Source organism: Dipodomys merriami, unplaced genomic scaffold (assembly GCF_024711535.1).
Source record: "Dipodomys merriami isolate MVZ:Mamm:240054 unplaced genomic scaffold, mDipMer1.0.p SCAF_192, whole genome shotgun sequence".
Lineage (NCBI taxonomy): Eukaryota > Metazoa > Chordata > Mammalia > Rodentia > Heteromyidae > Dipodomys > Dipodomys merriami.
In genome coordinates this window covers 1,853,133-1,875,595 of record NW_027203293.1, presented here as the reverse complement: position 1 = coordinate 1,875,595, position 22,463 = coordinate 1,853,133, and the positions used below count along the sequence as shown (strand labels likewise).

Sequence of the window (22,463 nt, the reverse complement as noted above, 5' to 3'; positions counted from 1 at the left end):
AGAAAGTTTCAGATATTGTTAAGAAAAAGCATATGTCCAGATAAACTAGACAATGTGTGCGTCAGTGAGCTGACAGTCATCTCTAAAGGACCCAAGGTGGCAGAAGATGCTAGGTTTTCATCAACTGTCTTCTCAGTGATAATGAAAGTACGGTTTGTTTTTTTTAATCCAACCAGCCTTTCCAGCCAATTCAGGGTGTCTGCTATTAGACTATCTCATAAAAATAATCATTTTGCCAAGTTCCTGTTTCCTCTCTCACACACATAAATAAGAGGCCCAAGGGTTGGAGGAAATGATAGGGAAGGGAGGGAAGGAATGGACTCCATTTCTTGGACATCATTGGAGCCCTAGGCCACTGTGAGAAGTCATATGGACGCTAGGCTTTCCTTTCTGCCAAGCAGCAGGAACACATGGTTCATAAAGCAAAGTGGAAGGTCACAGATGGTAAAAGGCAAAGAATTTGGGGGCCTGTTGATTTCTTAAAATTACTGCCCATGCTGTGTTGCAGTGTGCATGCTCCCTGGGTAGAAGATTGCTCTTCAGCACAAGAAGGACTCTCCTCCATGCAGTAAAAAGTGGCCGCCCTAGCTGAGCCTGAGAGACTCTAAGAGGGACTGGGATGGGAAGATGTGGCATGGGCACTCTTTCTATAGGTTGACCTTTTCCCTATAATAACAAAGGGCATCAGAACAGCTTGTTTACATGTGACATACATAAAATAATGGATCAGCACTCAAACAGGTCCAGAAAGTTCACATGTTCAGTGTTAATTGGCACTCTGAATCATGCCAGACAATTCTGAACTGTTGGGAATAAAGAGATGAAAAAGATTCTGCCCTCACGGAGGGAACAGGTATTCTAGCAGGAAGAGACAAAGTAGACAAGCAAACAATTAATTAACAAAGCTAAAGTAGTATGAAGAAAGTAAACCCATAGCTCCTGGAGAGTGACTGGACAGAGTGTGGGCAGTTTTAGGCAGGTTTAGAGGAAGATTATCAGAAGAATTTCCTTGAGATTACTGGCAAGCCCTGGTTCTGGTAAAGAGCAGCTCAGGCAGCAGGTGCAAATGCCCAGTGGTGCTCACAGTGAATGAGCTCTACCTGTGTGTCTGGAGTTGTTGAACATAGGCCACAGGCTGAAGAACACAGGTAAGGGGCAGCACTATCCCACAGATGGAACTTCTTTGTCATTTTCATTGCAAAGGGAAAGGCACTAGAAGTGACCTAAGTCAAATGTGCTGTGCTACCTCTCTGCATGCTGTAGACCATCACCATGGGTCTAGGCCTCACAGTCCTCTGCAGACTTTCACAGTACAGAGATACTTGACCCACATCCTCATTTCTGGCTTTTCATCATTTCCCACTGAAGACTAAATGTTGAAGTGATAAGGTCTCCCATTTACCACCTCACTTCTGAGGTATCATTGCCATACTTCTCAATGATTTGAACAAAGAGACTAGAAAATAGTACAATGGGAATGAATGGGCACTTGTGCGCTGGATTCCCCATGTCAGGGCCTTCTTTTCAACAGGGAGAAGGCAGAACTCAACTTTTCTGTCCTCTCTGAGCTGTCAACACTTCCCATGGGACCAATTGTCACTTACTGTTTCCACAATGCATGCGGCTCACTGTTGGTTAAGCAGGCTCAGCCAACCCTAACATCACAGGCAAGATGAGTCTGGCCCATCTTCTTTCCCAGAACTGGATGACAATGACCTCTGAGAGCCTCAGCCCAGGTCGACAGACAACTGGGCTCTTTAATGATGTCAGAATTTTGTTTCCAGGAAAAAAAAAGATTTACCCAACATAATCAACTTCTTTTGTCAAGTTCTAAAGTCTATGTTTGCTTTGTTTTCCTTCCGTGAAAACACACCAGAGACAAAAACATGGAAATGAAATGGTTTCACACAACCAAATCACTTCCAGAAGAACACATTAACCGACTCTGTACTGCCAGATAAATGACAAGGTAAGTATAAAAGACAAGGAAGCTTTTAAAAAATTCAGTAATAATGTGTGAACATAAAAGATATCTGTGATTTGAAAGAGGGACTGAAAAATCTGAAATTAAACTTCCTAAATAACCACCAGATAAGATGAATAAAGGTGCAATGTGGGTTTGCTTTATTCCTGCAGGTCCCAATAGGAATGTTTTGATTTTGAAAACCTAGCCAAGAACTTTTTTTTTTTTTTTTACTATTTGAAATGGTGGTTTCTGCTGACAACAGTGCTCAAACATGAACCAACTACAGCTCTTGAAACACATGGACATATCTTCAAAGTCTCACCAAACCTACACCAGAGCCCAAAAGAGCCCATCTTCCTAAGGTAACTCCAGAAACTAGGAGCCTCTAATACTAAAGACACATCACTGTGAACCTCAGAAGTGAGCTGGCTGTGACCTTCCCAGCTATCACATACGGTGAGTGTAGTTCCTAACTTGGTTTTCAGGCTTGAGTTTTCTAGTGCTGGGGTCATCTTTGAAGGACCCTGTCTTTCCCAAGAGAGTGGCTGAGGTACACAAAAAACAACATACACAATTCACAAAAAAATAAACTAAAACAAAATATGGGCTTAGCTGGGCATCAGTGGCTCACGCCTGTAATCCTACTGTAATCCTAGCTACTGAGGAGGCTGAGATCTGAGGATCACAGTTCAAAGCCAGGCTGGGTAGGAAAGTCCCTGAGACTCTTTGTTGGAGAACAAACCACCAGAAAACCAGAAATGATGCTGTGGCTCAAGTGGTAGAGCACTAACCTTGAGCTGAAGAGCTGAGGGACAATGCCCAGGCCCAGAGTTCAAGTCCCATGACCAACAAAAAAAAGGGGGGGGGGAAGCTTTCTATGCTTGGTTCAAAGTTTCTGTTCTGTTCTCTCCCTCAGCTCTTTCTGTTATTTTTTTAGTCAAGATTTATTTTCTTTTGAATGTAACTGATATAAAATTCCCCTCAGAAATAAGACAGTAGTTTTAATCTGAGCTTCAATTTCTGAACCCATTAGGTGAAGAGTTTCTCTATCAAAGGAAGTATACTTAGGTATACAAAAACTCTGCTAGATTTTTCTTAGTTCTAAGTGTCTGGAGCCTAGAGCCAAGTGACTAAAGTCAAAAGGTAAATTTATGTGTACACTTAAGGGGAAAAGTCTAAGCAATAATGGATAGAGGTATAGGTAGACCTAGATGCTTAATTATGAGACCTTCTTCCATCCTTGAATTCTGTCTTCTACAATGGCCTCATTTTTAAGCAGTTTATCTTTAGATGGAAACAAAATGACTAGAGAGGCTCCAGATTTATAATGTATCATGTAGCACTCAGTGTTTATTATAAAAGAAAACAACAACAAAATTTTAGGGCTGAGTTACCTTAGTCTTACCCTGAGTTTCAGGGATTATCCTGCCCAAGATAGCTTCAAATCACAATTCTCAGATCCCAGTCTCCTGAGTAGCTAGGATTATAGGTGTGAGCCATCAGTGTTTAGCCTCTGACACAGTTTTATGACATATTTTGAGACTCTGTTTATGTATTTTGTCTTATATATAATAAACTTTCTTGACATCTTGACATCTAGAACAATCTTTGGCACAAAACAATGACGATTTACAGAACTGTAGTGTTACTGTTGACAAAGTTCCCTTCCCATTTGTCCATTAGCCCATTGTAATACCAGTTGTGCTGAGTTTATTATGAAATAACACTAAACAATTGGTAGCAAAGCTTCCATGTCTGGTGTTTTCATCTTGTAAATGGAAGTTTGAAAATTTAGTAACTGAGAAATGCATCTTTCCCTAGTTCAGTAAGCCCCAAACTCAGCAAAATATTGTCTCCTATTGTTAAAATATTTTATTAGGAAGTGCTGGACGCTCTTTTCAGCCCCAAATATAGTAAAGTAACCATGATTCATATCTAACTTCATTTATATTTTCAGCTCTTCTTCTGACTTCACAAAAATAGGAGTTTTGCATTCCACTACAATCAAAGATTCTTCATGTAAAAATAGCCTATGGAATGGCAAAGCATGACTTTTGGGGTAGTGCTATTTTAACATTGCTGAAATTCACCATTACTTAAAATATATCAACTACATATAGATTCCAGAGAGTGCTCCTCTGCATTGGTGAATGTATATGCTCTAAAGCCAATAGTCCTAGGTCTCCTCCCAAGTCTCTCATGAAAATAAGGACCATTTCGCTTCTCAGGTTTCAGAACCAACCACATGACCTTGATCTCTAGCAACTAAGGCCTTTGGAGCTTTATTGAGGCCCATATTCCAGTCTGATAGTTTCAGGAGATGACAGTGCCAAGGCTTTAGGGTCAAGGAGAAGGTAAAGTAATAATAGCTATTCCAGGTATGACTGTGTGGCACTTAAGTGGAGCAGCCCAAATGCATCTCCGGGCATCCACTCCCATGGCTCATCAGCAGTAATCTGTGCTTCACACTGGAGAGACATTAGGCTGCCCTGCACTTCCCACGTTATGATGGAGAACCACATGTACTGTTCTTTATGAGAAATTCGGAGGCATTACAGTTTTGTTTGTACATCTTCTCAGCTCATCCCTGATTGTAACTGAGGTTATCCAATTTCTGCTTGAGAGCAGACAGGGGTTACATCACATCTCCAGGTTTCTCAGTGCCTTATTCACCAGAAACATTCAAGAAAGAGTTACTAATTACTACCTTAATTTGTCCATGAGAAAAAAGACTCAAAGAGGCTAAATAATATTCCTGTAATAACATGCTTCAAAAGTACTATTATCAGGTAAGAATGTCGAAAGGGGTGACACTGATCAAACTGCATTATATTCATAAACTACTTTGTTAAATGGCAACTCTACAACTACTTAAAGATTATAAATAATTTTTTAAAAAGTACTGAAATCATTCTTATCCATATATATATATGATATATATCTTAGAATATATATGTATATATACATATATACATATATATATATATATATATATACACACACATATATATCCTAAGAGCTTTTTTCAGGGTACCTGTACAGAGCAAAGGAGTGGTAATGTGTATTGTTTAAAAAAAAAAGATGCGAGTTAATCACCTTGGTCCAATGAACATTTAAGGGTACTATGATAGCAATTTAAATCACTAGATTGTGCTATTAAGGCAAGAGCTTCATATCACAAAGTATGCCTCCTAATCATTTAAGATTTAAACCATAACCACCACATTTAGATAGTAAGCTTTTAGTGTAATTGTGCTATATCCTTGTGCTATATCCTTCAAACACTCAAATCCCCAAGGGATTTTTTTTTCTTTAATAAGAAACTTCAGATAATTCTTGAAACACTCCTAAATTTAATTTCACCTGGGTTTTTCTCAAACGATATCAAAATTGCAGATGTTATCTCTTTAAAATATGCTTTCTCAAATCTTCCACCAAGTGTAACACACCTAACATGGAGCAGAGCTGATATTTGTCTACAGTGAAACTTCAAAATGGAGCAATTAAATCCAGTTTGGAGATTATTTACCTTCTAAAAATTGCGTGGCTTATTTGTTCTTTGGGAAGTTGCTGACCTTTCAAAGCCTCGTGGAATTTTTATATACCAAAAACATGTTTGATCTTAAAAGGTACATTTCAATTTAGCCAAATTTGATAGCCATAGGTTTAATAAGCGGCCACAGTATATGATGACTGCATTTGATAACACAAGGACTGCAAAGAAAAAGAAGACTTAGTATGTTAATATGGATTTAAAACTACACTCAATAACCAAATGGCAAAATTGTCCAAGAAGCTGCTCTAAATCCCTGGGGACCCCTTGTTGTTGTCCCTGTCATACTAGTGCTGTGCCCAGTCTCCGTGAGAAAGGGTGGGCACACGTCACTGTGCCTGAGTGCCATTTCAGACAGCATGAGAAGGCTGTTTCTGCTTTAAGCATGTGCAGGAAGCTTAGTACACAGGAAGCTTTTTACACTCACTAATTTCTCCCTATTTACGTCGTTCCTTCATTTTGGAAAGAGCTGTGTTTTGCTCTTAGCTTCTCAGTATTTCAGTGAATTGCTGGGTTGACCCTGTCTCCACCCAGTGGCCTGATACCTGAGCCATCTCCACCCTCTGCAGAAGGGAGCAAGGACCTTTAGCCCTGTCATTCTGAGAGAGTTCTGATCTCTCACCAACCCGCTCCTTGCGGGTTCTGACTTAGAGAAGCAAATGTTTAAAAAGGAAATGTTGAAGAATTCATTGACAGGCTCAGCCTCGCCATGGGAGGTGCCTTCTGATGTCCTGAAAGAAGCCTGCTAGGAAGGCTACATAGGGATTTTTTTTTTTAATTCCTAGAAGCCATAGAAAAGGGTTCACCTCTGAGGTGAACCTTGCATCATTATTTATTAACCCCGGGAGCTTTGGGCTAAAACATGCAGTCCTTTTCTGCATGAAACTTCTCGTTTTCCCTTTCACTTCATTCCTTACCTCTCACCCAGAATTGCAGAAACCACAAAGGTTATGAAGTCATTGCACTCTTCTGGCTATCTGCCTCCCACCCGTTTTTCTTTGCATCTCCGTATCTCAGCTGGCCCCCTCTCATCTCTGTGACTGCTTTTCTTCCTCCCATTCAGTGGGAAATTATGGCTGCCCACAGGGTAGGCACAGGCAAGATCATGACCTCTCCTGAGACTCAACAGTAGATCCAAGGTAAGCTTGACATACAAATCTCTGCCTATGGTTTTCAAAAGAATAAGTAAAAATGGCTAATAAATCCAAGAAGTATGCAACATCCTTTGCCATAAAAGAAATATAAATTAAAACAGCACTGGGATTCCATGTGACTCCAATCAGACCTTCAGTCTTCAAAAAAACAAATGCTGGCAAGGATGGGGGAGGGGGAAGAAACCCTTATATACTGTTGGTAGGAATGTAAATTAGTACAGCCACTGCTGAAATTAGTATGCAGTATCCTCAAGAACTTACAACAGATGTATCTTATGATCCTCCCTGATACCACTCCTGGGGCTTATACTCACTGGAATGTAAATCAAAATAAAATAGAGATTCCTGCTTATGTACATTGCAATATTAAAGCTATGGGATCAGCTAGGTGCTCATCAACCAATGAATATACAACAGAATATTATTCAGCCATAAAGGATATACTGAAATTATGTCATTTGCAGGAAAATGGATGGAAGTGGAACTCATCATATTAAGCAAAATAAGCCAGACTCAGAAACAAACAAAGAAAACACAGATGTTTTCTTTCATGTGGGATCTAGATCTAAAAGCAACAAGAAAAGGACATAAACATGTTAAGAAGTCTATTGTAGGGAAAAACCAGCAGGAGATGGAAGGTGAGAAAAGAGGGAGCACTATGAGTAAAGTACATGTATGTATGTAAAATAGGACTAATGAAACTCATTCATAAAAACTTGTAAGAAAGTTAAAAAGGAGAGTAGGAAGAAGAGTGATGAGAAAGAGTAATAGAACAGGTATGTGATCAAAATGCATTCTTTATATATATATATATATATATATATATATATATATAAATTTCACAATGAAATTGCTCCCTTTCTACAATTAATATACACTAATAATTTTAAAATGTTCTGATAATATCATAATTTACAGTATATAAGTGACTCACCCATAGGCTTCTACCAAACCTCACAGCCCTTCATAGGTCTTAATATACCAAAGCAACCTATGCTCTCAGTTATCTGCTGAATGAAGAATAAACAAATTAAACTTTAGCCAATCAAACATATGTGAAGGCTCCTTTCCCTTCAGAGTTCAAACACACCTTTGGGAGATCATAGATACTTTGTTATAATTAGTTGAGTAATATAATTTTGTCTTAATTTAACCAGCCATAATAAGAATGGGAGTTTGTACTAATACCAAGGAAGAGAAGGTAATTTTGGAGCCTGAGTTATTTTGTAAGGGGAGAGAAAGTAAAGTGGGTAGAAAAGGAAGTTGAGGGGTCCTGGAACAAAGTAGGATATGGGACAGTCTGAGGAATCTAAAGATAGCATGAGTACTTAAACATGGCAGTGGGGCAGGAAGTTATAGATGTAACATCTATGTGCTAAGTTAGTGAAACTTGCAATGCGTAGTCTGAAGGCCATCAGTCATTTTCCATCAGACACAGAGAGAGAGAGAGAGAGAGACAGACAGACAGACAGACAGAGACAGACAGAGAGAGAGAGAGAGAGAGAGAGAGAGAGAGAGAGAGAGAGAGAGAGAGAGAGAGAGAGAGAGAGAGAGAGAGAACCAAAGATATACAGAAGATAGACTAGGCTTGATACTTGGCTGCCCTGATGACAAGAATGGAAAAGCAAAACCAAGTTTGTATTTCATTGGTCTCAAAGTACTCACCACTTCTTCAAAACTGACTCACTTAAATATGACTACTTTCTCTTTTTCTGATGTCATCTGTATGGACCAGTGTTTCTCTGGATTCTATCTTTATGATTTGTTAGCTCCTGAAGATAACAGAAAGTAGAGGGGTGAAGTAAGAACAAGACAATGAATATACCATATAGTAATGCTCACTTAATGCAGACATAATACTCAAGTACTGCTGGTTTGTGATCAGTTTTGTTTCACTTTCCAGGTCTAAAATATTGTGAAAAAGCAAAAAATTCAATAATGCCTCTTGGGGAAAAGATGAATGATTACACATGGGTCCTGGGAATGAGATACATCTGGTTATTTCCAAAGAAATTCCACAATCTCCTTCTGACAATCCGAAGAGATTTTTTTTCAACCATCTCAAATTGTACATAGATACAAAAGGCATAAGATTTTGCCTTTTGAATAAGAAGGACCATGGGTGATACTAGTGAGCAACATTACTAATTTTACATTACAGTCTAGACTGTAATACTATTTCTGCCTACATTTATCCTGAAAATATTTTTTCACAGCTGTTAGATAATTGCAAATGATCTTTTTAAGAGTTTCTTCTTTAAAATTCTCAGCTCTTGAGTACTATGCAATTTATAAAATAATTGAACATTCATGATCATTTTGGATTTTTATGTTTTTGTATCTTTAGTTTCAAAATTCAAAATGAGAAAATTGGTACTCAAAGGACATGGGGCTAGAACAGGGACATGCCAGGGGCACAAGTGACAAAGGCAGGAGGCAGACTAGGTTTTTAGACTCTCCGCCTGATAGGCTTTCTGGTATACTAGAAATGTTTGTTTTATCTTCAGACCAAAAACAATCACTGTTTCTTAACACATTTTTAAAATAGAAAGTAATTTCATGTACAACAAAGTAATCCTTGCATTCTAATCAATGTTTATCTATCCAAGAGCTCTAGTGTTAAATGATACCATGGGATGGAGGCATAATAGATCAATCACTTTCTAGGCAAGTGTGAGGCCCTCAATTCAAATCCTAATACTGCTTCTCCTTCCCCTCCCCCCAAAAAAGAATTATTGCTAGGGGCAGTGGCTCACAACCTGTAATTCCACCTATACAGGAATATAAAAATCTGAGGTAAAAATCATGGGTCCCTCTTATATTTAAAATATAAATAAATAAAGCTAAAAAGGGTAGAGATGTAGTTAAAGTGGTAGAGCAATTGAATAGCAAGTATGAAACCCAAAGTTCAATCTCCAATATCATTCCCACCAAAAAACAAAACAAATGAACAAATAAAAAATAATAATACCATTGATATATTGAGACATTGAACTCTCAAAACAAAAAGAAAATTTGAAACTGCAACAACTCATACCCAGTAATAGTCCAAAGATTTCAAAGTTAAAGGAGGACTGGAAATATAGCTGAGTAGTAGAATGCTTACTTAGCATGCATAAAGAACTGGGTTTGATTCCTCAGTAATACATATTTTTAAAGTAATTTTAAAAAGTTAAAGGAGGTTGATCTAAAAGTATATAACTAAAACATCACCCTGGCTGAATCCTAATAATCATTGATAAGGCAGCAACCATGAAAAGAAGTGTGTCTTTGGATGTTTGTAGTCTTACCCTTTGTCTTTTGCCTTACACCCACCTCTTCAGTAATGTGCCATACTTCTTGAGATTATGTAAAGTATTCCGCCCTGACATGTTGACTCCACTAATTAGTCTATAAATACTTGACTTTTACCCACTGCTTTGGTGAGATAATTACTGAAGAAAGGCCAAAGCATTTATGGTCAATCAGATGGGGAGAGAGGGAATATGGTCTTTTAGCCAAGTAAAATGTAAAACATTATGTGGCGAGGCAGAAGCTATTAGCAGGATCAATATCTCTTCTAGTACCTTAATAAATCATTACATCAAAGCTTCGACACTGGACAGAGAGAACTTCAGCTGACCTCCATGCAAGGAAAATAAAATGCAATTGCAAGTAGAATTCCATTTAAATCACAAAGACCTAACTGATGTACAAAGGAGATGACAAGCTACAAAACAAGACTCCAAATTCTGAGTGTATAGAGGAGTTTTGAATCATTAGGGAAGAAAGAAAAGCAGAAAGACAAAGAGCACTGCTCCTCTCTGGGCCGCACATTTATAATTTGCAACTAGTAAATATGTATGAATCTGCTCCGCTGCAGTTCTAGATGACATACTGCTTTCCAGAGATAGCACAGAGCAGAGAAATCAAAGTAGAAGATGGTTCAGCAGTTACAACCAACCTCCTTCCCCATTTACCAGCTCTCAATCTTCCCCAAGCCCCCCCTCCCCACCACACTACCACTTCAATTATCCTCTTCTGGGTACCATTTCCTAAAATGAAAAGCATTTGATAAAAATGGATGCTCAATATATAGCAAAAAGCATCCTGTGGTAAGTGCTCTCTGCCTCACGAGATGTAAATAATATTAATTTTTTTCGGAACATTTAATCATTCTCATTCTATTTGAAGTTCCCTGGAAAATAATGAAGCAATTAAAAGAAGCAACTAGGCATAGGGGTCTAGTTTTCTGTAAAGCTATTTTTCAAATATGTAGCAAAAAAAACTAAAGAAATATTTTGTACAGGCTGATGTCATAAAACAGTAGGTTTTCCCTTGAACTTTGTATTACCTTCATTATCAAAGAGTATCAAATAGTAATTCTGTTTGACTCTTCTACAACTTGTACTTTCCTAATTATGTTTAGTTTTGTACAAAGTATTTTTCTTATGAATTCAAATTACTAAATAATGGACCTCTCACCCTCATGGTAAGTTAACAGCTGAGAGTTGAGCTGCCACATCTTACCATTTTGTTTAGAAATGTCACAGCTGGGAAATGAGCAACAACAGAAAGCAAAGTTCCTCCAACATCTTGAAACATCCATTCATGATTGACTCTTTCTTTTACTGAAAAAAATATTTTCAGATACTTAAATAGTGTCCTTAAGCTTGATGATAATTGAATCGAAACAAGTCCACAAGAGTGTGAAAAATCTAAGCGTATACATCTTGAAACTCTAAGCACATGCCATCTAAATATTAAATAACATTGAATGATTTAAATTATAATACACGATAAAGGTTGATAGTCACAAATACCATATGTAATTATGTGGCAAACAAAGGATTGATAAGATTTACAAAAGCTATTTCTATTGTCAGGGATCATCAAGGGAGGAAGAGGAAGAGTAGGGAAAGAAATGGGACAATGAGAGGAGGAGAGGGAAATGTAGAGGAGAGGAGACAAGAGAGGAGGAAAAGAAAACAGAAATAGTTAGGTGATATTTTAGTAGATAGAAGGGGGAAAGACACACAGTCCAATGAGCAGAAAAAGCTCAAAGCAGCTGTGAAAGTGCACAGTCCAGTGTGAAGCAATGGTAGTTGACAGTACAGATCAGGATACATTCTGCCCAAACAGCCAGGAGAAACGGTGGCTGAGCTGCAGGTGTGCTAGCTGAAAACGTGCTTATCTCAGAAGGGAGAAATAGGGAGAGTCAGGAGGGTGCACAACCCATCTCAAGTCCAGATATACATAGGGGGTTGAAATAACAAAAGGCCAAGTGCAAGTTTCCCTTGCCATCAAAAGCTGGTGGAGTGGGGACTTCTATAAAACATCAACCCTTTTAGGGAGGGAGCACTAGATGGTTGTTTTAATGGAAATGAGGTGACAGGAGCAAGAGTGAGTTTGGGGGGCAGGACTTCCTGCCTGGGAAGAATAAGGGCAGCAGAGAGGAGAAGTGGGGCTCTGATCTCCTTCTTATTGGACTCTGTTCTTTGTCCGGCTGGAGCAGGAGCCTCACTCAGGAATAACACTTGTCTTATCTCTCATGTCCCTGGCATGGTGGCCCTCCAAAGGCTTAGAGTCAAATCTGCCAGGTTCCAGTGACTTAAAGAAGTTGGGCTGAAAGCAGAGATTTCTTTCATGGCAGGATTATTGGCCAGTTAGGAGGTTAATACCACTGGGACTACACTGTGTATCAGAATTAATATTCTACCCTTCCACATCATGTCCTGCTTCAGGAGTCTGATACAAATCAAGGTCCAGTACCCCACTACAAAATAAAATCACTAGAGGAGCTGGAGGTGATTGGAGATGAGCCTACTATGAGAGCTATGCCACAAGTGAAATTGCTTAGAGGACAGTTCCTGTGGTGTGCTCTGGGAGCCAGGAAAGCAACTCCATGTTGAGTTGTCCAGAAGGCAACACCTACTGTCGTGGGCATCTCTGGGGAGAACAGGAAATGTCTTTGTTAGCTGGCAGCTGTATTTCCTTGGTACCTTTGTGACTGTGGTTAGTTTTTGGCAGAGAGAGGCTGTTAGCTATTGTGTTGGTGATGGCTGGGAGAATTTTGCAGTCTCTAGTCTGAACTATTCCTCTGAGTGCCCTTGTTCAAGCAGCAGCTAATTTGAAAACAATTAGCCGGCTGCTCACTTTCTTGAGGCATAGCAGGGCTGGACAGGCTATCAGGCAGGGCCAAGGAAAGCCAGAATACTAGAGCATCAGATCTGGATTTGTACTGGTATCAGAAAATGCCAGCTCTTCTACCCCTGATCACAGCGAATTAGTTGCTTATTTGCTTTATTGGTTCTAGCAGACTTGCATTCATTTATTTCTGCTTCTGTGACAGGGAGACATTTCTAACCTTTCAACACTAAATAAATTGGACAATCCATTGTTTTTCTTTCACTCTTCCCACTCTTTCAGGTAAAGGGCAGAACAGACCATTATAACAAATTGAAATGGGAAACCAACAAAATAGATAAGGGGATTAGAGAGTAGTATACTTTTATGAAGAAGCTATTGGGTTTGTTTCTCAAGATGGCAACTTGTTTTACCAGTTAGCCAATACAGACTGAGATTCCTTTCTAATAAAGGACACATTTCTGCAGCTTGCATTCTCTCCTGCAAGCTCTTCCCTTTTAAAGGAAGGAAACAACTTGAGAACACCTCCATTTTCTTCACATTGCTTATCCTTCCTTGCTCTTCTCTGCAAACCATTTGGCTTCCATAACCAAAAGAATGGGCCACAAACAGTATAAAAATGTTACTAGCGACTTGTTCAGCATATTGCACTACCCTTTCAGCAAAACCTAGCACTATCAGACCTGCTACAAGTCTCTTCAGAATCCGAATGGGAATGGGCCACAACATGGTCACAAGGAACTTACTCAGGAAGCCATACTTTCACCTGCTGATCTGCACACATACTCCAGTGACAGAGATCACAAAAACAATCCTTCTAAGCCACTCTTATTTAGTGTATTTATCTGCCCCCCACCTCCTTTTTTCCTTTTTCTCTGTACTAGTGCTAGGGTTTGACCTGTGGGCCAGGGAACTGTACCTAAGTTTTACCACTCTAGACTGATGCTCTACACTAGTGGTGCCACATCTCCAATTCCATCTTTATGCTGGTTAATTGGAGATAAGACTCTCACAAACTTTCTGGCCTGTGCTGGCTTGAACCATAATCTTCAGATCTCAGCCTCCTGAGTTAAGATTACAAGGATGAGTCACTAGCACCTGGCTTCCTCCCCTCCCCCATTCTTAAGGTTTGATGTTCTTTACAGAGAGCACAGTATTCTGTGCTCAACTTTAACTAAGGACATGGAAGAAAATATGCAAATCAAAGGGTCATGAAATAAACTGATGGGCTACAAACTGTAGCATATACCCTCAATGGTTCTCAAACAGTTTAGGCAATTTCTGGAAAAAGACTTAAATATGTTTCTAATGTCTTTGAGGTGTATCTAAATTATCCCGAATCATAATTATCCAAAGCTCTGAGACAAGCAGGAGAATTAGAACTGAAGTGACACTGTAGATGGTTTCAAGTTAGTTGCCAGTGGTTACATAGAGAAAAAGGCCAGACAGAGCAGTTCAAGAAGTTGAGTTGGCAGAGAAGAGCTGAGCAGAATGTATGGTGGCATATATAAGAAGAAGAAGACACACTTCTGGGGGCTGGGAAGGTGGCTCAATGGTAGAGTGCTTGCCCTGCATGCATGAGGCCCTGGGTTTGATTCCTCAGTACCACATAAGCAGAAAATCTGGAAGTGGTGTTGTGGCTCAAGTGGTAGAGTGCCAGCCTTGAGCTGAAGAGCTGAGGGACAGCACCTAGGCCCAGAGTTCAGGCCCCACCGCCAGAGGAAAAAAAAGACATACTTCTGATTGATTACCGAATGCCAGGAGCACAGATCACAATGAAAAGTAACAAATTTGACAATTTACTTAAGTTACTTTTTAGAAATAATAAAACAAAATCCCCCTTAAATGAAATGCTTTAATTACATCCTAGGGATTTTCTTAAAAGCTAATAAATGATTAAGCCAGGCATGATAGTACACACCTATAATCCCAGCACTTAGGAGGCAGCAGCAGGAGGATCACAGTTTGAGGCCAGCTTTTATTGCATAGAAAGACTCTCCCTAACCATATATTCAAAAAAGTATCATATGATTAAACTAAAAGTTTCAATGAGTTCAAAACACTAGGTGAGAAATACCAGTTTTCCTTCCCTTCAGTTCCACTTTCTAAAAGTATATACAGTTTCATGTACAATCTTGGCATATATAAACAGATCTGTGCCTATTTACACATGAGCATATTGGCTGGTATATCCTTAAACTACATGGAAGCAATTATTATTTCATACAAATGTGCTCATTCTATATGAATATTCTTGTGGCACTGTTCTATAGGATTGGCATAGATTCATTTGTTCAATTTAATTGGCTGTTATAATTTGAATAGAATACATACCCCTGCCCCAGGCTTATGTATTGGGAGTTGTATTGCCAGCCCTTAATGGACCTTTAGCAAGTACTTGGATCTTGAGGACTCAGACCTAATGTACGGATGAATCCATTCAAGAATACCAGGTTTGATGGCATTATTGGGGTGTGGCAAAAAGTAGGAGAACTGGGTCTCATTGGAGCAAGTAAGTCATGACAGATGAGCCCTGGAAAGATGTATCTTGTACCCTGCCCCTCCTCCTTTCTGGCTGCTATTAGGTGATAAACTGTGGTTTCCCACACCCTTCCACTGTGATGTTCTGCCTCATCACAGTTCTGCCATGATGAGGCCAAGTGACTATGGAAAAAAAAAAACCAAAAACCTCTGAAAATATAAGGAGAAACAAGTACTTCCTTCCTTTAACTTGTTTCTTTCAGGTATCCATCACAGTGATGCCAGATCAATATAGTGGCTACAGGATATGCTACTGAACAGGTAGGCTTCTTATTGTGTACTTTTTAATTACTTCCAAGTTTGGGCTATTACAAAAATTATTCCATATATTCTCATGTATTTTCACACACAGAAAATGACTCTTATACACATTCCTTTCACCCAGTCACATTTGACTAGATAGCACTACACTACTCTGGATAGCTCTAGCTGTACAGTAATTTTAACAACAATTGAAAAATATTTTCTTGTCTTAATTTTGTTTCCATCATTAAGAAGGCTATGCATTTTAGTTATTTCATTTTTCTTTGAACAGTCCATTCATCTTCTTGGCTTACTTTCTTCCATTAGGTTGTTACTTTTTATAGAGTAATACTTTTCTCACTTTTCCATTTGTCAACTAGCTTTGGCTTATTTAGGAATGGGGCAGAGTTCTCAAAGAAAGGGCATCATAAACAATGAGCCAGGGTTTGTGATACAGATTGCCTGGTGCCAGTATGATGTGCTCTGATCCGGTGCTCCACTTGTCTTAGGAAACAAGGTCATCTAGACTAATTATTATAAATATCACCAAGTTTCATGCCATCACAGAGGCCTGCTATAAAGTGGTGTCCTTTTACGGGCAGTCTCTAGTCTAATTCTCAGCAAGGGTCTGAATCAAGAGTGCTTGCTTCATATATCTAGAAGACACTCAAAAGTCAGTAGACAACATTTTTGCTACCCAACTCTTTGTTTCGCTGCTCCCTATTGACAATTTTAGTAAATATGAGAGTTAGAAGAAAGTGTATAATCGGAGGTCAGAGCTAGAGATAAATTATTTCATTGACAGAAAGAATTTAGCCAGTTTCTAGGATTATTTTGTTTCTTCACAATGATTACAAGGGACCTTATATTTCAGGGTTTTGTGTGCAACACCTTGTCATAATCACCAAGTAGGATTTATTCTGCAAAGCACTGCCCATATTTCCCACTTGTTTGCAAAGAACCCCAACGACCCAGCACAGACAAAGACTCTTGCCTGCTCTGGTGCAGAGGAAAATGTGGTATGGTGGGATATGTGGGGATATGTCCCAGCACTGGTGCAAGGTGCATATGCTGACTCTCCAGTTGGGTAACTAATACGTACAATCAGATCAACTCTTCCTAGAGTCTCAGTGTTCTCATCCCTAGCCTGCAGACAGGCACAGCACTAAAATAAGCAATATCACAGAACAGCAGCATTCACAGAGAGAAAGAGGTCATATAGGAAGTAGCACCTGGTATGTGCATGATAAGTTTTGAATAAATGTGCTCATTGGGTATAATGTTTACTAGAGACAGCAATATAAATTAATAGTGTGATGAATAAATGCCCAGAAGCGGAACTGTTGGGTCATATTGTAGCTCTATGTTTAGTTCTTTGAGGAACCTCTATACTGCCTTCCAGAGTGGTTGAACCACCATACATTGCCACCAACCTTGTAATAGAGTTTCCTTTTGTCTGTATCCTTGCCAGCATTAGTTGTTGTCTGTTTTCTTGATAATGTTCATTCTAACTGGGGTTAGGTGGAACTCAGTGCTGTTTTGATTTGCATTTCCTTTATGGCTAGAGATGCTTAGCATTTCTTCATGTGTCTATTAGTCATTTTTACTTCTTCTGAGAAGTCTCTCTCTAAGTCATTAGCCCATTTATTAATTGGGTTGTTGTTTCTTTGAGGGTTTAATTGTTGAGGATTCAATTTTTTTGAGTTCTAAGTATATTCTGGATATTAAGCCCTTGGCTAATGTATAGCTAGTACAAGTCTTCTCCCATTCTGTGATCTTTCCATTTAGCTCGTTAGCTATGTCCTTTGCCATAAAGAAACTTTTAAGTTTGAAGTGGGGAAAACAAATGAAGTAGAACAGTGGGTGAGGGGCAGAGAATGCAGTGAGGAATTCATTGTATAAACTACAAAATTCATCAAAGTAAGGGAAGGGGTAGGTTGAAGGGGAGTGAGAAAGATGAAGGTGGTGACACTGATCAAGATGCACTGTAGCCGGGCACTGGTGGCTCACGCCTGTAATCCTAGCCACTCAGGAGGCTGAGATCAGAGGATCGCGGTTCAAAGCCAGCCCGGGCAGGAGAGACCGTGAGACTCCTATCTCCAATAAAACTACCAGAAAACCGGAAGTGGCGCTGTAGCTCAAGTGGTAGAGCGCTCGCCTTGAGCTGAAGAGCTGAGGGACAGTGCCCAGGCCAAGAGTTCAAGCCCCACGACTGACCAAAAAAAAAAAAAAAAAAGATGCACTGTAGTCACAATCTGCTTTGTTAGATGGCACCTTCATTGTACAACTACAGAATAATAATTTTTAAAAAAACATTTTAGTCTGGCAGAATTTGGCAGTGATAAAAAAAAGGAGTGTGATAAAGTCCAGTAGGCCTTATAACAGACCAGTAAATACTATAAGACACAGAGCCCCAAAAGAGCAGTCAAGAAATACAGGGAAGAGTGGTCAGAATCTTAGTGAGAGGCTTAGAATAAGCAAGAAGAAATATTGTATGACTTCCAAAGGTGGGAAATTGCTCAACGAAAACACTGTGGCCTCAGGGATCCAGAGTCAGCTGGTCTGAATGCCTTTGGCTAGGAGTGAATTACTTGAAATGTGTGGCTTGCCAGAGTTAACCTCTCAAAACCTCCCCAGTGCCTTCTGTTTATTTAAATAAGACAATGTTTACTTGTTCTTTGCTCTCAATTAGTAAACTGAATCAGTTCTTATCAAAGAAGTAAACTCTAAGAAAGATCTAAACTCTAAGAAAGAAAAGTTGTACTGTAAAAGTTTGTCTCTGAGGGACATATTAGACAGATAAAACTTAGTCCTGCAGAAACACCTGAAAGATGGGAAGACAGGACAAAATCAAGGTACCTACCTACATGTTCAAGTTCATTGCGCTACCCTAGTTCACAACAGCCTAGTTATGGAAACAGCCCAGATGCCCTACAATGGATGAATGGATCAAGAAAGTATTATATGTGCATCTATACACATACATATGCATATATACATACATATATGTGTGTATAAACATAAACATAAAATGAAATTTTATTCAGCAAGGAAGAATAAAATTTGTCATTTTTAGGGAAGTGGATAGATCTAAAAAAAATCATACACAGGGTACATGTGGGCACTCATATGTAGATCTTAGATCCAAAATATAACTTCTCATGTAAATACAGACATATGCACATTAATGACCAAAGCTACTAAGGTACAGTATATACAAGAGTGAAACTTCATTCAATAAAGTAATTATCAGGAAGCTAAAACATGGAGAGAGAGCAGATAAACAGAAAAGGGAACCAGGAACCATGACAAATATACGCATAAAACTCAATGTATGTATGTGAGACAGGAAATGGGAAATTTGGCATGACTGATGAGGAAAGGGGTTGGTGGAAGGGGCAGGAGAATAATGGAAGGGGTGACTCTGACAAGATGTGCTGTACATATAAATGGACATAATTGTAACTCCCTTGTACATCCATTTGTAGCTATATACATATGTATACCCATACATACATTTACACATACATTAAAAAAAAACATGCTGGCGCTGGGAAGGTGGTTCCGCGGTAGAGTGCTTGCCTTGCATGCCTGAGGCCCTGGGTTCGATTCCTCAGCACCACATAAGCAAAAAGAAAAAAGCCGGAAGTGGCGCTGTGGCTCAAGTGGTAGAGTGCTAGCCTTGAGCTGAAGAGCTGAGGGACAGCGCCCAGGCTCAGAGTTCAGGCCCCACAACCGGACCAAAAAAAAACAAAAACAAAAACATGCTACACAGGATGGAGATTTTCACAGGCTTGTGGTCCCTGTAGTCCCTGGATCACATGTGCTGAGAAGGCAGAGTCCCAGTTCTGTTACCAGTCCTATTCATTTCATCTTTGCAAGTGTCATGAACCACCACCACCCTGTCCTCTCTTGACAGAGGAACACAATGACCAAAGAGCAGCAAGGTCTCCACACTCACAGGCCTGAGTTTCCTATGAGGAGGAAACAGCATACACAATAGACTAAGCAAGTAAGAGGAATTACACCAGCAAATGCAAAGTGCTAGGAAGAAGGCAGAAGTGGGTACTATCACTATGACAAGTGGAAGTCTACTCAGGAAGTGACATCTAGATGGGAATTCAGTGATGAGAAAGAAGGTAAAGGGCAGAACATCTCTAGGGCAGAGAGAAGGCAAGAGTCTGGTATGTTCATGGCACATAAGAGAGGCCTGAAAGCTGGGTTGGAGTGAGAATTCAGAGAAAACATATTGTGGGCAAAAAACAATTCTGAATTGCAATGCTGTACACAAAACACACAGTTTCCCATCCTTCTGTGGGCTTCTGTTAGTAACTCCCCAGTTCATGGACAAAGTGCATGAGCCTCAGAAAATTCTTCTCTCTCAGAAATCCAGGAAGCTACCTTGGAATTCCAGAGCTAAATGGGAAGAAGTGATAGGTACTTTAAGCTCTGCCAGAGACATTCTTCGGCAACTGCGGTTGGAAATTTCCATCCATTTTCAGCAGGACTTTAGTATGACTAGGTGATTTAAGAAAAATATTCTGCCTTTCATTTCCCTATTTGATCTTGAACTCCCAAATTGGCACCTTAGCCAAATCACTTAGAAATGGCAGAAAATCCAAGGGTCAACATTTGTAAACCAGGGCCAGGTGATCTAGGGTATCTAGCAATAACCTTTTAAGATTTGTTTACCACAGACAAACAAATGTAAATGTCCCTTAGAATCATTCTGAAAAATAAAACAAAATCACTGACGGAAAGAAAATGATTCTTACATATTACCAAGAGATTTTTAATAGGATTATTCTGTTTCATTTGTAGGACTTGTTTTATCCTTACAATGGCAAAGTAACTTGTGATTGATAATAATTAAGAATAGAAAATTTCAGAAATGCACGTTTTTGCTACTAATTTATGCTTTCACATAAATTTATGTCAAGTTGCTCTGGAGATGTTATTGTTTGTATTTTTTCTTGTTACTTGTTCACATGAATTAATGTTCTGGTTGGCATTTGACATTAGATTTTTTTTCTTAAAATAATAAGACTAAATTTTCTCTATAGGATCATATTGCTTTATTTAAAAGGATAATTATGGAGTAATTATAAGAGGTAAAATTTAATTGACTACAAAATCTAGGTATTTTGAAGATTTTAAGTATAGTGATTTTAAGGTAAACCACAAAAGTATAGACCAATGAATTCTATACTTGGTAATCACATGAATTCTATGGATGTATGTCTGTCATTTCTGGGTCTAGAGTATACAAATTGCCATTCTCAATGTCAACAGCATGCTTGTCTTGCCCTTGAATGTGATGTTAAAAAAAAGTGCTGATGGGGGTGGCTCATGTCTATAATCCTAGCTACTCAGGAGGCAGACATTGAGAGAAAGCAGTTCCAGGCTAATCTGGGCAAAAAGTGTGTGAAACTCCCATTCAAACCAATAGTTGATTGCAATGTCATGTCCTCATCCCAGCTTCACAGAAGGCTGAGGTTCAAGGTTATCTTATCTCAAGTATAACCAGAGCAAAAAAAGGACTGGAGGCATTGCTCACCTAGGAGAGTTACCTGCCTAGCAAGCACAAAGCTCTGAGTTCAAACTCCAATACTTAAAAAAAAAATCTGTACCTATAGCAATAAGAAAATAAGGCATTTTTTCCAAAAGAAGAAGAGCCATGCCTAGAAGCTAGGGACCTTGAATTAGCATCAGTTAAGAAGAGAATTATTATAAGATGTTGTTTCTACTCTCTTAAGACAAAGCATATATTACAGAATGAATGTTGACTATTCCCCTAAAGATTCATTTGCCTTGGTGTCCCAGCTGGTACTATTGGAAGATGGTAGAACCTTTAAGGTGTTGGAGATTGTTAGATTAGATCATAGGTGTTCTACTAAAGAGGGGTGTCTCAGGACCCATTTTTATTCACTTTTCTTCCCTCTCCAAAGGTTTTCTCTGCCACGAACTCTGATGGTGAATATGTTGCTTCCCCATGATTCCAAAACAAAGGACTCAATCAATCATGGACTGGAACTTCTAAAACCCTGAGTCAAATAAATCTTTTCTCTTTATACATTCATCAAATGTATTTTATTACAGTGATGGAAAATTAGTAATATACTGTAGATCTTTAAAAAGTTTAATAATGTATTAGGCTTCACTTTTATTCTAAATATCATGGGTTTAAATGTTCAGAGATGTAAAAATGCTTTGTACGCTATAATCTACTATAAAATGTCAGGGATTTGTTATTATTATTTGGGGGTTGGTTTAGTCTATCAATTATTATATCTAAAGTCTTACTTATTATGTTTTTCACAGTAATTAGGCCCAGACCATTTAGAATAAGAATGAACAGGACAATGTGCCCTTCCAGAAAAGAAACATGGAACAATGGAAAATGTTGTTCCATCCAAGAAATCAATTTGTTTATTCACAATTTGAATAAAGTGACTCCATGCCAATTTCTGATTGGTCTCTCCAAGAACTTTTTTTAACTTGCTCAAACAGATGGAGGGGGAAAAAACACCTAACAGGCCTGGAAACTTAGACTAAAACCATGTAACCAAGTGCTTATTGGGAATGTTCCAAAACACACTCATAATGTGCATAGCTAGCAAAACTATGTATTTTCCCAAATATTCACTTTTTTAATATAAAAATGCAAATTTGGAAACCCATCCTGCTTTTCTCTCTAACAAATACTTTACCTCTTAAAAATAAAACACTAATTATATATGTGTGTGTATGTATCACATGTACAATACAAAAACATATCCAAAGTTCTGCTACCAATGCATTACAAATTAAAACAAGCTATAGAAAGCCCCTCATTGTAATCAATAGATTACAAGTTACAAAATCAAAGTACACATAGGCA

The 22,463-nt window shown here is 38.8% G+C and overlaps 1 protein-coding gene and 1 long non-coding RNA gene across 11 annotated transcripts in view; one reads left to right on the top strand and one right to left on the bottom strand.

The window, feature by feature from the left end:
• Window positions 1-22,463, bottom strand: part of LOC138831335 (ecto-NOX disulfide-thiol exchanger 1) — a 542,641-nt gene that overhangs the window by 326,455 nt on the left and 193,723 nt on the right. For 8 of the 10 annotated variants that reach the window (XM_070028466.1, XM_070028467.1, XM_070028455.1 and 5 more), the window contains one exon: window positions 8,339-8,445. The exons of 1 other annotated variant lie outside the window; for it this stretch is intronic. The gene's annotated coding sequence lies outside the window, so the exon portion shown is untranslated. The remainder of the gene's footprint in view (window positions 1-8,338; window positions 8,446-22,463) is intronic. One more of the 10 variants, XM_070028456.1, reaches the window with a different exon arrangement.
• LOC138831338 (uncharacterized) lies at window positions 6,531-21,654 on the top strand. Its single transcript, XR_011373251.1, has 3 exons — window positions 6,531-6,658; window positions 15,544-15,601; window positions 21,532-21,654. It is a non-coding gene; the product is annotated as an uncharacterized lncRNA (long non-coding RNA).